This window comes from Patagioenas fasciata, chromosome 2 (genome assembly GCF_037038585.1).
Source record: "Patagioenas fasciata isolate bPatFas1 chromosome 2, bPatFas1.hap1, whole genome shotgun sequence".
In the NCBI taxonomy this organism is placed as follows: Eukaryota; Metazoa; Chordata; class Aves; order Columbiformes; family Columbidae; genus Patagioenas; species Patagioenas fasciata.
In genome coordinates this window covers 30,566,193-30,581,393 of record NC_092521.1, presented here as the reverse complement: position 1 = coordinate 30,581,393, position 15,201 = coordinate 30,566,193, and positions in this window count along the sequence as shown.

Sequence of the window (15,201 nt, the reverse complement as noted above, 5' to 3'; positions counted from 1 at the left end):
TACCCTGTTTTACACTCTTCCAAGATGCACTGTACGGAGAAGTAACGTGTTTGCCTGTACATCTAATAACAAAAATGTGGTTTACCTCTACCAAAAACCTCTCAGGACCTCCAGTTCATATACAGTCTTAAAACACTCTCAGAGTACAGGGTAGAATTAGCCTTTTCCCAAAGTGCAATTATGGACAGAACATTCTTTTAAAACATCTCCAGAAGTGGTGATAGCAACTCCATTTCATGTAATAGCCGAGGCTAAAGCACTCACTCAGGAATTGATTTATACAGCTTTAATTCCTTTTACTTCCTCAGGAAACTCAAACTTGTACCATCCAGCAGCCCACAAAATGTTCCTATCATGGGGTTACCTTGAGGTTAAAGCACTCACCTGGAGGACTCAAGAGACAGAAAGCAAGATTCATGAGTTGCAGTTCCTGTTAGGAAGACTATTCCTGTATTAAACTTTGAGCAGCTGCAGGTGAAACGTGTATACTAAAATTAAATTAAACATTCAGTGATTCACAAAAAGATGATTAAAGATTCATTAGACAGGAGACAGATGGAGAGAACTTCTGTGAGACTAAGTATGACTGTCACCTGGTGTGAGGCCACATTTGTAAGGATAAAATCCTAACTTCTTTCTGCTCCCAGGCTGACTGTCCTAGTACCTAATCTCTTTTTTGGATGTTGAAGTTCTGGAACAGTAGTACTATACAATGCACAAAGCCAGCAGAAATTACTTTCTGAAATGAAATCTGTCAGGCCGCAGCAGGTATATGTTTCTTTGCAAAGAGGAAAGTGAGCCAGGAGGTGAGTAATGACCTAGGCAGGCCAGACACAGCAGATCTGCAGTAAAGTCCAGGAAAGGAACAAAGTGAAGGACTGGGAGCTTCAATGCAGTTATGCTGTGCCTCACCTTGTATTTGGTTGATCCCAACCTTACCTGTGGGCTTGATTTTCAGTTATGATTCAGCTCTACAGACTCATCTTGCTATCCCTCATCTGCATCTGACTGCAGTCACCATCACCACTACCGGTCCTGCTCTGCTTCCCTTGTTGGATATGGTGGCATGGTGTCCTGCCAGCCCTGCACTCTCATTGTGGCTCCCAACTCGTTGCTCCCCTCGATGGAGCAGCCCCCTCAAAGCTCAGGGTCTGGATGGTGTCATGTAGTCTTTACATATAATGCTGAATAAAATCCAGGGAAAATATGATAACATTAAAATAATTTCAATAATAGATTTTGCTCATACAATCACATATTTTAAATATCGAACTGAGCACAGCTTATTGGATATCTGCTGAAAATAGGGACCAGTCCAAGTCTCAGTGGAACACAGACAGAACTTCATGTCATTGATAGCTGTACCACTGAATGCTTGTGTCCTTAGTATGTCTGGAAAGAATAACTTTTTCAGAGAAGTCTTAATCATGTTCACTTGCATTCTATAGTAAAAGAGTTGAAAATTAAAAATAGATTTTGAACAAGTCGTGATTTAAGTAATGTATAGGCATGAAGGGATATCTTTAAAAGTGAATTGAATAATTTTTCAATGTATGTGACTTATTTCATTCATAAAGCAAATAAAGCCTGACTCTTTTCCTCCCAGAAACTGCAAAATGTAAAACTAAGCCTAGTATACATTAAAGTGGAAAGAACAATTATATAGCTAATTAAATTAAAGTCCCTCATTTATCTAAACTTGGCATTTTTGTCTGTGGCTGTTACTATGCTAGGCATATATACATGTGGTCAACAGTGAGTGTGAAAATACAGGATCAGAACTACCCTATCAGTCACAGAAAAGAAATGGAGAACAATTGAGATCAAGCTTATTTTAAACTCTCTTTGGCAATCTGTCCATTGCCCACCAAGCTCTTTCTGGACTTTCTATTTTCTTCTTCTTTCTCTTTTCTTCTGCAGGTGTGAGGCAGCTAGGAAGGGAACATGTATGGGACAGACCTTGACTGACATCCAGGCTGATCAATGGGTCTCAGACCTGTTCCTGTCACCCAAGTTCTTCTCATATATCTAGAAGTAAGAGACGTGTCATAACTTAAAATGATCATGCTTATAAATGGTTTCAGAGACTTCTGAGTGCTAAGATACACGAATGATAGCCAAGAATCAACATAACACGAGGACAGGGCCTGGCAGATATCTTTGCCCTAAATTAAGGCATGCCTAAACTCACCAGATCAGATGATATAGAAGAGGCAAGAATTTTCTGTAAGTAGTCTGAGAAAAGGGTTAAAACTGAATACTTGAAAAATTCCCCTCCAAAGACAGACATATTTTTAATAATCCTTTACATTCAAAATGTTGGTATGTGGAACTCAGTTGCTTTATAAAGATGATAGTAATATATTAGTAACTAAAAATAGAAAGTATTACAACAGGAGGCAGGAGAGTGAAAATCAAGTTTTCTAATCACCAAAGAACTAAAGCTGTAATATGCAGTATTGCAATTTGCACATGATCTCTACAGTAAAGTTGTGGGTTTTGATGCTCCTTCTTCTTGATTAAAGGTCAAGCTTTCTGTAGCTTTAGTGAACATGACCGTTTAGAATAATTATAAAGTTCTATTGATAGCACTTCTAAAAACATTCCCATAGAAATATAGTGCAGCAGCAGCAGGAGAACTGAGACAGTACCCCTCTGAGATGTGAATCAATGAACATCTCTACTGTTTTATTAGCTGTCATGACTACAGAGGTCAAAGTTCACTTAACTTAAGAAGACCCATTGAAAAATCCTGAGGGAAAAATACAGTGAAATACTGTCACATTAAACTTTTGTTTCATTCATATTAAACCACACAGATATTCACACATATGCACAAGTGCTTCTCCTATTTAAATAGATAAGATCTGTGTGAATAAAAGAGGTTAGGTAAGAGAGTAGAATTTGAATTTAGTTTCATCTCAGCTGGAGCCTTTATAGTCTTTATGGAGACTGCCTATAGGATACAAACAGCAACTAAAAATCAAAAGGACTTGTAGGCACTACACTTCATTATTCTGCAAACCTCTCAAATGTATATTTGTGCTGGTTTGACTAAAATAGAGTTAATTTTCTTCATGCAGTTAAAAATTCTTCTTCTTTGTCGCTAGCATGGTCATTGTTTGGATATAGTTTGAGAATAATAAGACAGGACATTGGGATAGAGTTAATGTTTTCTTCAAGTAACTTCCAAGTGGTTTTGAGTTGGAATGAAGAGAACATAAGAACCTACTGTTACCTTACCCATTGTCAGGGACACCAAGGTCTTTCTGGACTTTCTATTTTCTTCTTCTTTCTCTTTTCTTCTGCAGATGTGAGGCAGCTAGGAAGGGAACATGTATGGGACAGACCTTGACTAACATCCAGGCTGATCAACGAGAATATTCCAGGTCATTAGTGTAATGCTTTGTACATAATGGAAGTTGGGTCTCAGACCTGTTCCATTTTAGCTCTGTTCCATCTGAGTTCCGTTCAAGAGTTCCATTACTTCAGTTAGTTTTTCTAGTTCAGCCTTTTGCCATTCTGTCATTTTGCAGTTGGCCTATGGACTTTTCTACCTTTTGGGCCTTTTTGCTCTCTTCCTGGGATCTACAGTTTGGAACCAGGATGCTCTTTTCCTGAGACTGACTGCTCAACGTGGATGGAGTTAATGAGAAATTGCATTGAGTATCGCTCATTTTATATTTTATTTTTATTTTATAGATTACTATTATTACTATCACTATTATCAGTATATATTACTTTGTTATTTTATTAAACTCTTTGTATCTGAGTCCACAAGTTTCTCTCTTTTAAATCTTTCTGTACTTGAGGAGTGGGGAAGGGGAGTGAAAAAACGCGATTGTGGTTTTGATTGCTAGCTGGTGTTAAATCTTGACAATAAGTTTTATAGTTTGTATGATTATGCTCCTGTACGTGTGTTACAGGAGCTATGGCTGAATTCTTGATGTGAGACAGTCATTAGTTGCCTGAGTTCAGAGCAGTATCTTTGTGCTTCTATCTTCAGGTTTTCGGTAATTTGAATTTTATGAGAATCAGCGCTTTTTCTCCATTATTATCTGGCAAACATGTTCTCTATAATGTATCTCCTTGCTTGATTCTATAAAAACTATAAGTTATGGCAAAATTCATTTTAACCAGGGCTATAATGCTGAGCCTCCATGCCAACAGGTCACAGTCAAAGTTTTTCCTCTTTGTTTTTCATGTAATGAATGCAGTGCATCTGCATTTCAGTTATTTTTACAGTTAAAACTGTAAAAAAAATCTTGTACATCTGTTGGGCATTGATAAGGATCATGGCTGAAAACATTGTGACTAGTTCAGCCAGGAGAAGACAGGTTCAGAGCAGGGGGAACTGCGATCTTCATATCAACGAGGAGCTAACGAGTAACAGATCAGGCTGGCTGACTGACTGGAGATGGAGGATGTGCTGAAGGGCACATAGCCCCATCTCCTGATATGCCCAGCTTGGCAAACAAAGGGGAAAAGTTGAGACCCTTTATCATGGCCCAGGGCTTGTCGAAACTTGTTGATCTTTTGTAACCATCGCTTCCCCCTGGATTTCTGCATGACACAAAGGTGCAAGGTGGAGACCCTCAACGTGGCCCAGGACTTGTCCAGACTTGTCCCTCTTTCACAATCACCACTTTTCCCCCCCTCTACTCTGGGAGCTATAAAAAGCCCACCAAAAACAGCATGCTCAAGGTCCTACCAGTCGCACCGGAGGGAATACCAGTCTCATCTAAGGGCCTGTCCAGTCATCACTGAGGGAACACCAAGGTCCTACCAGTCTCATAGAAGGAAATACCAGCTTGGCCTCACCAAGAGAATACCAGCACCCTGAGGATCCTCACTCTGAACCAGTCATTGGAGGATGCTGTGCTCCTGACCCCAGCATCCTCGCCGTGGAACACCGAGGCCATACATCATCATACAAGTCCTGTCATCCACATTGTGGGGCCATAAGAGACTGGATCCCTCAGTCTTTTCTTTCTTCCTTTCTCTCTGCTCTTTCCTTCTCTCCATTTTTCTATACCCCTATTTCTTTGCCTCTCCTTCCTTTTATATATATATTACTCTCTCTCTCTCTCCCTTATATCTTGGTTTTCCTTTCCTCTCTACCACTCTCTTTCTCTTTTGAACATATAAGGATAACACCATCTTTAAGCTCTGCTATTGATTTCTGGTTGAATTTCATATTGTAGCTACTGATGGTTGCCAATATACTGCTCGTAGTAGGACTTTCGCTGTTAATGTGTTGATAAGTTCTGTTATACTTTTGCCAAGTCACCATTCGCTGTAACCAATATTCCAACAAGTACTTTTAGTAAAACTCACAACAGAATTGGACCCCGGAGGTGATTGTCTGTCATTCACTTCACGTAACTGCACAGAATGAACCTGGAGTTAACTCAGACCTGGTCTCATCTGTTGAGTCAGGGCACGTGTCACGTCTAGAGTTAACTCATCCCTCATCCCATCGGTTGGGACGGGACAGCATCCTCTTGTCCACTTCACAGTGGTCTGTAGCATTTTGGTCTTCATCCATTTTAATGATCTATTCCATGATAACAATATTTCTCTTATTGCTTTATGTTGAAACATATCTAAATGATTGTGCTTTGAGATTAATTTAATTTGATGCATTAAATATTCATGGTTCTGATCTACTCCTTTTATCGGAGTCAGGAATGAGAGCATTGACAGCAGCAGGCACTCACCCTTCATTGCCTTCTCTCCAGTTCTCCACCCTACAGCTTCAGTTTTTTTTTTTTTCTTCTTTAGGGTTGATTACTGTTGTTATTATGAAGATAATACTAGCTCCAGGGGTAGTGCTTATCTACACCATAAATATAGTTTTCTATGCATGAAAGCAGCATTTTTCTCAAGCTGATAACAAACAGAAGCCAGTCTTCTAAAATTAACATTCTGACTAGATGAAAAGCAAAGCAGGAGTCAGTCTTTCAGTCATGTTTGTTAATTTTTAAGCTCTTCAAACTCAGATGCTTGAACAAGGTACAGAGCAGCCACAGTGTAGTCCTAATGTTACCCACTCAGCATGTAGATTTCCTTCCAAGTATGACTGTCACAGCCCCAGAAAATGTCCAGGTAACTGCCAGTGCTTGTCAGCTTTGCTGTACACCATCATTGTACATCATAGTCTACCAACTGAGCTCCTCTACCGTGAGGCTGCACAGTACTGACAACAATGCAGTCCCCATTATTTGATTTCTTACTTATTTGCACGGAAATCTCCTATTAATATTACTCATTCAGGATAAATACTGAACAAGGCCAATGCAGTTTCTATCTCATATAACTACTAGTGTACAGATATCCTATCACTGTAAGGTGGGCTTGTTCCTAATGTATGCAAAAGTCAGCATCAAACCCAAAGGTGACAAGTTACAGAGTCAGCTTGGTTTTGTAAAATGCTTTGAGAGCTAGTGACAAAGATGTTAAATGGAATAGTCTTTATTAATTCATTAATTTCTTCTTATAGTAGAAACTAAGTTACTATCTCAAATATCTCCCTTGTCATTTCCATTTGTCCCACCACAAATGATTTTTTTTTGTAACATGAGAAAAGGGAACTTTACTTTTTAATTTTTTCTTCCTTTGCATCATACTAAGACAGTCATGATGAATAGTTGAGACAGAATGGAACAAGGAAAGTTCCTTTTTCTGCTTTTCCCAGGCTCAGAGCCAGTAATTCATCTGCCTTTTCTGTAAGTGATATCATGTGCCCAGGAAAGAGACAACACACTAAGAAGGTCTAACATAGCAAGCACTGTTGGAGACCAGATAGCAAAGTCAAACTGAACTGGCCTCATGGTAAATCTTATTGCTAACAGTCCATTATAGACAGTGTGAGCAGAGGTGTCAGACTGAAGGTAGAATAATTACCTCCTTTGCATTCATAAACATGATGAAAGTACCTTGCAACACCTCTTATTTTTTTAAAAAAACTTAATTATAGCACAGAGGGAAAGATTTGTCTTCGGTTCAGACAATTAAAGGCATTTATACAGGTTCAAATACCAACTCAGTTGTACGAGTATAATAGAAGAAAATAATGTGGATTAAATAAAAAAAAAAAACACACAGATTTAAGAGGTATTGCAATTCATAAAAAAATAAAACAAAACAAAATTAGAAAGACTACTTCTTTCAGTTGTAGGAAAAAAAAAAAAAAAAGAAAGAGATACTTTAATAAAAAATAACCAGCTAGTGAATAGATGGCTGCAGATAATTGATTTCACCTGAAGTCAAGACACAGATCTTCTTCTATCAAATAAATACCAGTAATACGTGTTCCATTATCAATACACATAATATTATGAGATAGGTTTTTAAAAATATTTGTTCAAAAGCATACAGAAGCTAAATGACTAAGAGATTCCTGCAAAATAAATTCCAAAACACTAGGCAAAACCAAAGTTGCAAGTTAAATTTTCACGTGTCCATGATGCTCTGCTCTGGCAACACCGTGGCAGTCTGAGAGCACCTGATGGTAGATATTTAGATGGTTACACTTCCTGAAAGCAACTTAGGTGCCTGCTTAAGTAAATAGACAGTTATTTATTTCTCAAACCTGCAATTTGACAGACATAAGACCTCTTTATGACCATACAGTTCATTTAGTAGGTAAAACAGTAAAATATGAAAGTGCCCCTCTTGACTATTCTTTGACACGTTAGACCTCCATAATGTAGACTGCAGTGAAATGCAAACTATTTAAGATTACTTTGTACTGCAGTTGTTATGGAAACTACGTTAAAATGTACTATCCTTTTATACAACACAAAATACTAGTACTCCACTAGTAACTTTCACAGAGTTGCGGTTGTTATAAGAAAACATTCAGGAAAATAAGTAACTCAATAACTCACTTGTGTGTGAGATTTTTTTTTAACGTTGAAAATTTCCACATTAATAACAATGTCACAAAATTAAAATTAATTATTCAACATCTTCAAAGAAGTTATAAGTATATTTAATATATAATATATTTTATATTTTATATCAGAATATTTCATATTGGTTGTGTATGGTTTCTCTATCTATGGTCCAAAACTTGCATGTTATACTTACACACTTCTTATACAATTCATAGGGAACCTGAGGCAGTCATGACTAAAATTCACTGTGGTCATCATGTTGAGCTGTGGAAAGTGTAAGCCAATCTGTTGGAAACAGCAAAGATAGGGTATGACTAAAACTTTCTCTGTCATAGATGCAACTCAAACACTGCTAAATCACCTTTTTGGATAGGAGAGGTTAGACCAGCTGACGTCTTCTCTCAGTATGTTGTAATGGTGCTATCTATCTTTTTTTCTCTTCTGAGAAATGTGCCCTTTACAGTGAGATGTACTGTAGACTGAACCTCCCTTTAAACTTTGTGACTGTGTGTGCTGGTTTGACTAAAAGTGAGTTAATTTTCTTCATGCAGTTAGAAACCTTGTTTTTTCATAGCTAGCAAGGCTGTTGTTTGGATTTCATTTGAGAACAAGAAGATACCACTCTAGAACAGAGTTAATGTTTTTAATTGTTGTTTTCTGGCAGCCAAGGTCTTTCAGAGCTCTGTGCCCACGGGTGTGAGGCATCAAGGAAGTGGGGCATATGTGGCACAGACCTTGACTGACATCCAGACTGATAAGAATATTCCATGCTATTGGTGTCATGCTTCATATTTAAGGTGAGTAGGGACTTTCTGGCTAGAGGGACAAAGATAGAGACCTGTTCTGGTTTCTGCTCCATTTTGGTGGAATTCTGTTTGGGACTTTATTTCAGCCTGTTGCAATCCTGCTGTTTTGCAGAGGCCTCTGGTCCTTACTGCCTTTTTCTCTTTTCTCTTTCTGCGATTGGCTGCTGTGGACCAAGGTGCTGCTTCCTGGGACCGGCTGCTCAGTTCGAATGGAGTTACAAGAGAAGCTGTCCTTCATGGCAAAGTCAATCTGGGCACATTCACTAACATGGGCAATTGCCTTTCCTTATTGATGAAAACTTAAGTGGTTGCTTGTCTTTAAACACATAAAGCATTTTGGTTTTGTGACAGACACCCCTAGGTACATATGCTGCTGAAATGTATTTCTTTTGGAAAAAAAAAAAAGAGAGAATAAGGCTGAAGCAACAAATGATAGATTATATACATTTAAAGGTATTTGGACATCTACTCTGTTTCTAGTACCATGGGTCAACAAAGACTAAAACATGCAGATATTTCCTAATTCTATATTTCTGGAATGTCTTCTGAACATACTAAAGGATGGTCAGCAGACTGCATCTTGCCCTGTACACGTTTGGCAGTGAGCTCATTCTCCATTTACTACCTTCCTTTCAGGTAAAATATCCACTATCAGTTTAGAGTATGAGACAGATGTGACAGTGGCATAGAATAAAAAAAATGCCAAATCATCACTTACACTATGGCAATTATTGTTACCTTAAAATTTAGGCTTAGAGTCTACAAAATATCCATTTAAACTGACATATATGTTATAATAGTGTCAGAAAAGTGACCAGTCTGTCTATAATGAAACCCTTATCTAATGGACGTTTTAAAGCTGGGAATTGACATTTTAATGTAAATAGGAATGGCAAAGACTTACTGATGATTGACTAGACCTGTAACCCTACTTCTCATACAAACATAAATGGTTTGACAGAAGTCAAATACATGCTTTTTTTCTCTTATCTGAGAAACTCATGCTGAACTACTGGCAAATGTGATAGCTTGACTTTCTAAGTTATGATGCAGTATAGATGAACCAGAGTGAAATCAGAACATTACAGAAGGTTTTAGTATGTGTTCTTGTTTCATTTATAATTAATACAATCTTGCAAGTTCATATGTGACATATATATAGACAAGATTTAAATGAATGAAACAAAAATTCCTCAACATCTTCTATGTGGGAAAAGACATGAATTATTGTAATTTATCAAGGTTACTAAGGAATTCCTGTGAGACTACATGACAAAATGAATGAAGACCAAAGCGTTTATTATCATATTGTCTTCTGTATCTAGCCTCATAGTTCAATAAACAGTGGAATTGAAATCGTCCATATTAAGAAAGATTACAGTCTTACAGATTCTTAAAAGGAATACATATTTTTTTTTTTATCAGTAACATTATATAGGCTGCCTGAATAGCCTCCACAAGAAATCATCAATAAGCAGAAGAGGCATAACTCTTATGGGAAGTTAGTAATAGCCAGCTAAAAATAAGCATAAGCAGGCCAATATGGAAAAGAAAGGCTCAAGAACAAGTGAGAGTGAGAAGAATTTTTGTGTGAGTTCCTGAATAAATACCCTCAGACCATCACGAACATCAGAACTTCCATTTAAGGAAGATAATTTTCATTTTAGTCGTCACATGTGAGAGACTTCAAAGGCTGCAAACACATTCTCTGGGAACATATAGCTGTGACTGATACACAGCTTGTTTGTTATATCAGTATGAAATCCTGCAGATATGGATGCAGTAACCTGATAAAACAAGTTCAGCCTTTTCCTTTGCTTTGGCTTTGGAGGAGCGGAGAGTTTAGGGCCAGGGGCAGGTGCTAAAGCATGTTAGAGTATGAGCACATCTGTGCAATAGCAGAGGAACAATCCAGAAAGATCTTAATAACGCTTGCAGCATGAAATGGAGTATTAACAAATGTAAATAAGGTAAGTCCTAGCTGATTTTAAGTCTTTTCATGAAGAATGCAACTTTGCATAGCGAAATTAATATTTTTGTGCAAAAAGTTGGTGCCCATACTATAATTTAGATTTTATAAGTCAAAAGTTAACATCTTTAAGCACAATAGAAAACTAATTCATAATCATTAATTCATAAATTATAATTGGATGCAAAGGCCCTTGGATATTTTGTATACTGTATATATATAAATCCCAGGTGTCTTTTCTGAGCACTCTTGCATTCTCTTGTGCTTCTGTAATTTCTTTTTGCTTCACTGGGGACCAAGAATGTGCAAAGGATGCAAAAGAAGAGCTTTGGGTTTTTAAGTATACCACAATACATACATCCATGACTTTCATCAAACCTGACTAAAAATGTTATAATTCAAACTAATGAAATTTTATATGCATCTCTGAACAAATTTTTAAAGTATAAAACCCAGAGGGACATAGTTCCTAATAGAAGTGCTGACAGAACCTTATGAACAAGCATAATTATTTCAAATATATTAAGCAAATACCTTTAATCAACAGCTGAATGGTAGCACGCTGTGCTAATTATTTCTGGTTGATGATGAGAAGTCTGATTGCAATTTCCTCATTAACTTGCTTTTTTTATCCCTTCTGTGAATTTCTCCATGTTTACATATTTTCTTTTACTTACACAATTGTCTTCTTCCTGTAGCAGTATTTTTGAGTCACAAATCCTTTTAAATCTCATATGCCTACCACCTATACTGAGGAGTCATAACATTTTTTTCCAAACAGGATGTATTCCCACATTTCCAAAAGGGGTTCGATGTCAAACCATGGTGTGCTTACTCTGTCTCTGTTATGGTTATGGTAGTGCTCCTAAAGTAAATAAATTGAACAAAACCTCTGCCCAATTCTTGAAATTAATATTCTGAAGCAGGTCAAATAAATAAATAGCCTTTCTCGTGGGAAGAGTACACAGTATAAAGGCAAAGATTTCCAGTTTTGTAATTTGTTTTGTATTTTTTTCCCCAGTGAGTAGGTTTTGGCTCTTTAGACCATTTTAAAAATTTATTTATTTATTTTAAATAAAGGTGAAAGAAAATGAAAAAAAATACTAGAATTTTGTTTTTCTAGTTAAAATTTATCTGTGTCTTAAAGACAGGAGGAGTGGATCGAGGGAGGAATCAATTGCCCCAGATCTCATCATTATGCTTCAATATTTTCACTATAACATTAAGCATAATCTCAGTTATGACTCAGTAAGGAACTGCATAAATGATTTCTGTGAATATGTTTGAATCTTAATTATTAGTATAATTAAGATCAGAATGCTTGGGTGAGGAGGTTGCTGGTGCCTCAAAAATTCCATTCCTTCTTCTTTGAAGGCATACTCACATTGTAGGTCTTACACAAGAACAGGATGCTGGCTTGGGAATTGAAACAACTCATGGTTACTTTACTTGATCATCATTCAGTCACGTTTCAGTCATGCATGGTAGTGTGGTAGCAAGCCAATCTGAGAAAGTAATATGTCAGTTATCAAATATGTATGGTTTTTTTTCTCTTTATCTAAACCTGAGATTATCATCTTCGTTACAGTACTGTGTATATGTGGATTGTGTAAATAAGATCTGTTTTATTGCTAATTTACTCCTGAGTGTCTGTGAGGAGTGGGCCCAAGAGTAACTAGAACATGTTAGAGCACTCTATTCCAATATATTACTCAACAACCTGGCACAAGTTTTCAAAGAAATCTAAATAATATTAACTAATGTTAAAAAAATAATTTGTTTGAACAAACTCCCTGCATTAGAGGGTTTGTTTGTTTGTTTTTTAAATATGAAGAAGGAAGCAAACAATTATAATAACCAGATCAGCCAGGAGTTGTGGAATTTGGCAAGTGTGAAATGAAAGTTTAAATCTCTCTGATTCATCCCTGGGGCTGTTGTTTTGAAAATGAGTTGTAGGCTATTTAAGCTTAAACTGGTTTATATTTTGTCATGAAGCATGGGTACTTTAGCTATGTTTCTTTTCTGCATTGGCATGATGTATATGAAAATCAGTATTTTTCAAAAACGAAATTGTTCTTTCTCTGTTCATGTCTGTACACAGACATTGAGGAAAGGTACAAAACCAAATAAACTATTTTATAAAAAATATATCAGCTAAAAGGCCGAAAAATATCCTCTGAGAAACACATTGGAACTTTTATGTCTATGATTTTGAAGACTGAGGAATTTTAAAGACAACATCAACATAAAGGAGACTGGAAGAGGAGGACTTAACAATAACCAAGGTGGGTGATAACTAGGTAACACATACAACATTAAAAAAGGCAAAACCATATGTGAGGAGCGAACAATCTATCTCACAGTAATTAATGTTCCAACAGTCAATTCACAGTCCAAAACCCAGCTTTTATTTGTCAAGTTACAGTTATACTTACTCTTATAGCCCAAATGATGTCATTATTACAGATAGCCTTGTTTATAACAGTAAAATTTGCTGTAGATGAACTCCTGAGTATCTACCCCCTTTCTCTGGTGTAAAGATCAACCTTTCAGTTTCTCTCTGAGTTCCACAGTCAACAAAACCCTTTCCAGAAGGACAGGAGGATTTGGTGGTTGCAGTATCACAGTATGTTTGGGATTGGAAGGGACCTCAAAAGATCATCTAGTCCAATCCCCCTGCTGGAGCAGGAACGCCTAGGTGAGGTCGCACAGGAATGTGTCCAGGCGAGTTTTGAATGTCTCCAGGGAAGGAGACTCCACAACCTCCCTGCGCAGCCTGTTCCAGTGTTCTGTCACCCTCACTGAGAAGAAGTTTTTTCTCAAATTTAAGTGGAACCTCTTGTGTTTCAGCTTGATCCCATTACTCCTTGTCCTATCATTGTTTGCCACTGAGAAGAGCCTGGCTCCATTCTCATGGCACTCACCCTTTATATATTCATAAACATTAATAAGGTCACCCCTCAGTCTCCTCTTCTCCAAACTAAAGAGACCCAGCTCCCTCAGCCTTTCTTCATAAGGAAGGTGCTCCACTCCCTTAATCATCTTTGTTGCCCTATGCTGGACCCTCTCCAGCAATTCCCTGTCCTTCTGGAACTGAGGGGCCCAGAACTGGACACAATATTCCAGATGGGGTCTCACCAAGGCAGAGTAGAGGGGAAGGAGGACCTCTCTCGATCTACTGACCACCCTCCTTGTAATACACCCGAGGATGCCATTGGCCTTCCTGGCCACAAGGGCACAGTGCTGGCTCATGGTCATCCTGTTGTCCACCAGGACCCCCAGGTCCCTTTCCCCTACACTGCTCTCTAATAGGTCATTCCCCAATTTATAATGGAAGCTGGGGTTGTTCCTGCCCAGATGCAGGACTCTACACTTTCCCTTGTTATATTTCATTAATTTTTCCCCGCCCAACTCTCCAGCCTGTCCAGGTCCCGCTGGATGGCAGCACAGCCTTCTGGCGTGTCAGCCACTCCTCCCAGCTTAGTGTCATCAGCAAACTTGCTGATAGTAAACTCAATTCCCTCGTCTAAATCATTAATCAATATATTGAATAATATTGGCCCCAGTGCTGACCCCTGAGGCACTCCGCTAGATACGGGCCTCCAACTGGACTCCACATCATTGACCACCACTCTCTGGCTTCTCTCTTTAAGCCAGTTTGCAACGCACCTCACTACTCTATTTTCTAGACCACACCTCCTCAATTTAGCTGTGAGGATGCTGTGAGAGACTGTGTCAAAGGCTTTACTGAAATCTAGGTAGACCACATCCACCACTCTGCCATCATCCATCCACCTTGTTACATTCTCATAAAAGGCTATGAAGTTGGTCAAGCATGACTTACCCTTGGTAAAGCCATGCTGACTGCCCCTAATGACCCTCTTATCCCTGATGTGCCTTGAGATGACACCAAGGATAAGCTGCTCCATTACTTTCCCAGGGACAGAGGTGAGGCTGACCGGTCTATAATTACCCGGGTCCTCCTTCTTGCCCTTTTTGAAGACTGGAGTGACATTTGCTTTCCTCCAATCCTCGGGCACCTCTCCTGTTTCCCAAGACCTGGCAAAAATGATGGAGAGCAGTCTAGCAATGACTTCAGCCAGCTCCCTCAGCACCCGCGGATGCATCCCATCTGGACCCATGGATTTATGGATGTCCAGACTATTTAATTGCTCCCTAACCCAGTCCTCATCAACTAAAGCAAACTCCTCCATTGACCTGGCTTCATCCGGGGTCTCAGGGGTACAGGGCTCCCCAGGACAGCCTCCAGCAGAGTAGACAGAGACAAAGAAGGCATTCAGCAATTCTGCCTTCTCTGTGTCTTCTGCCACCAGGGCACCCACCTCATTCATCAGTGGGCCTACATTGCCTCTGGTATTAGTTTTATCTGCTATGTATTTGAAAAAGTTCTTTTTGCTGTCCTTGACCCCTCTCACCAGCTGTAATTCTAAGGAGGCCTTGGCTATCCTATCTGCCTTCCTACGTCCTCTAACAGCAGCCTTATATTCCTCCCAAGTGGCCAGCC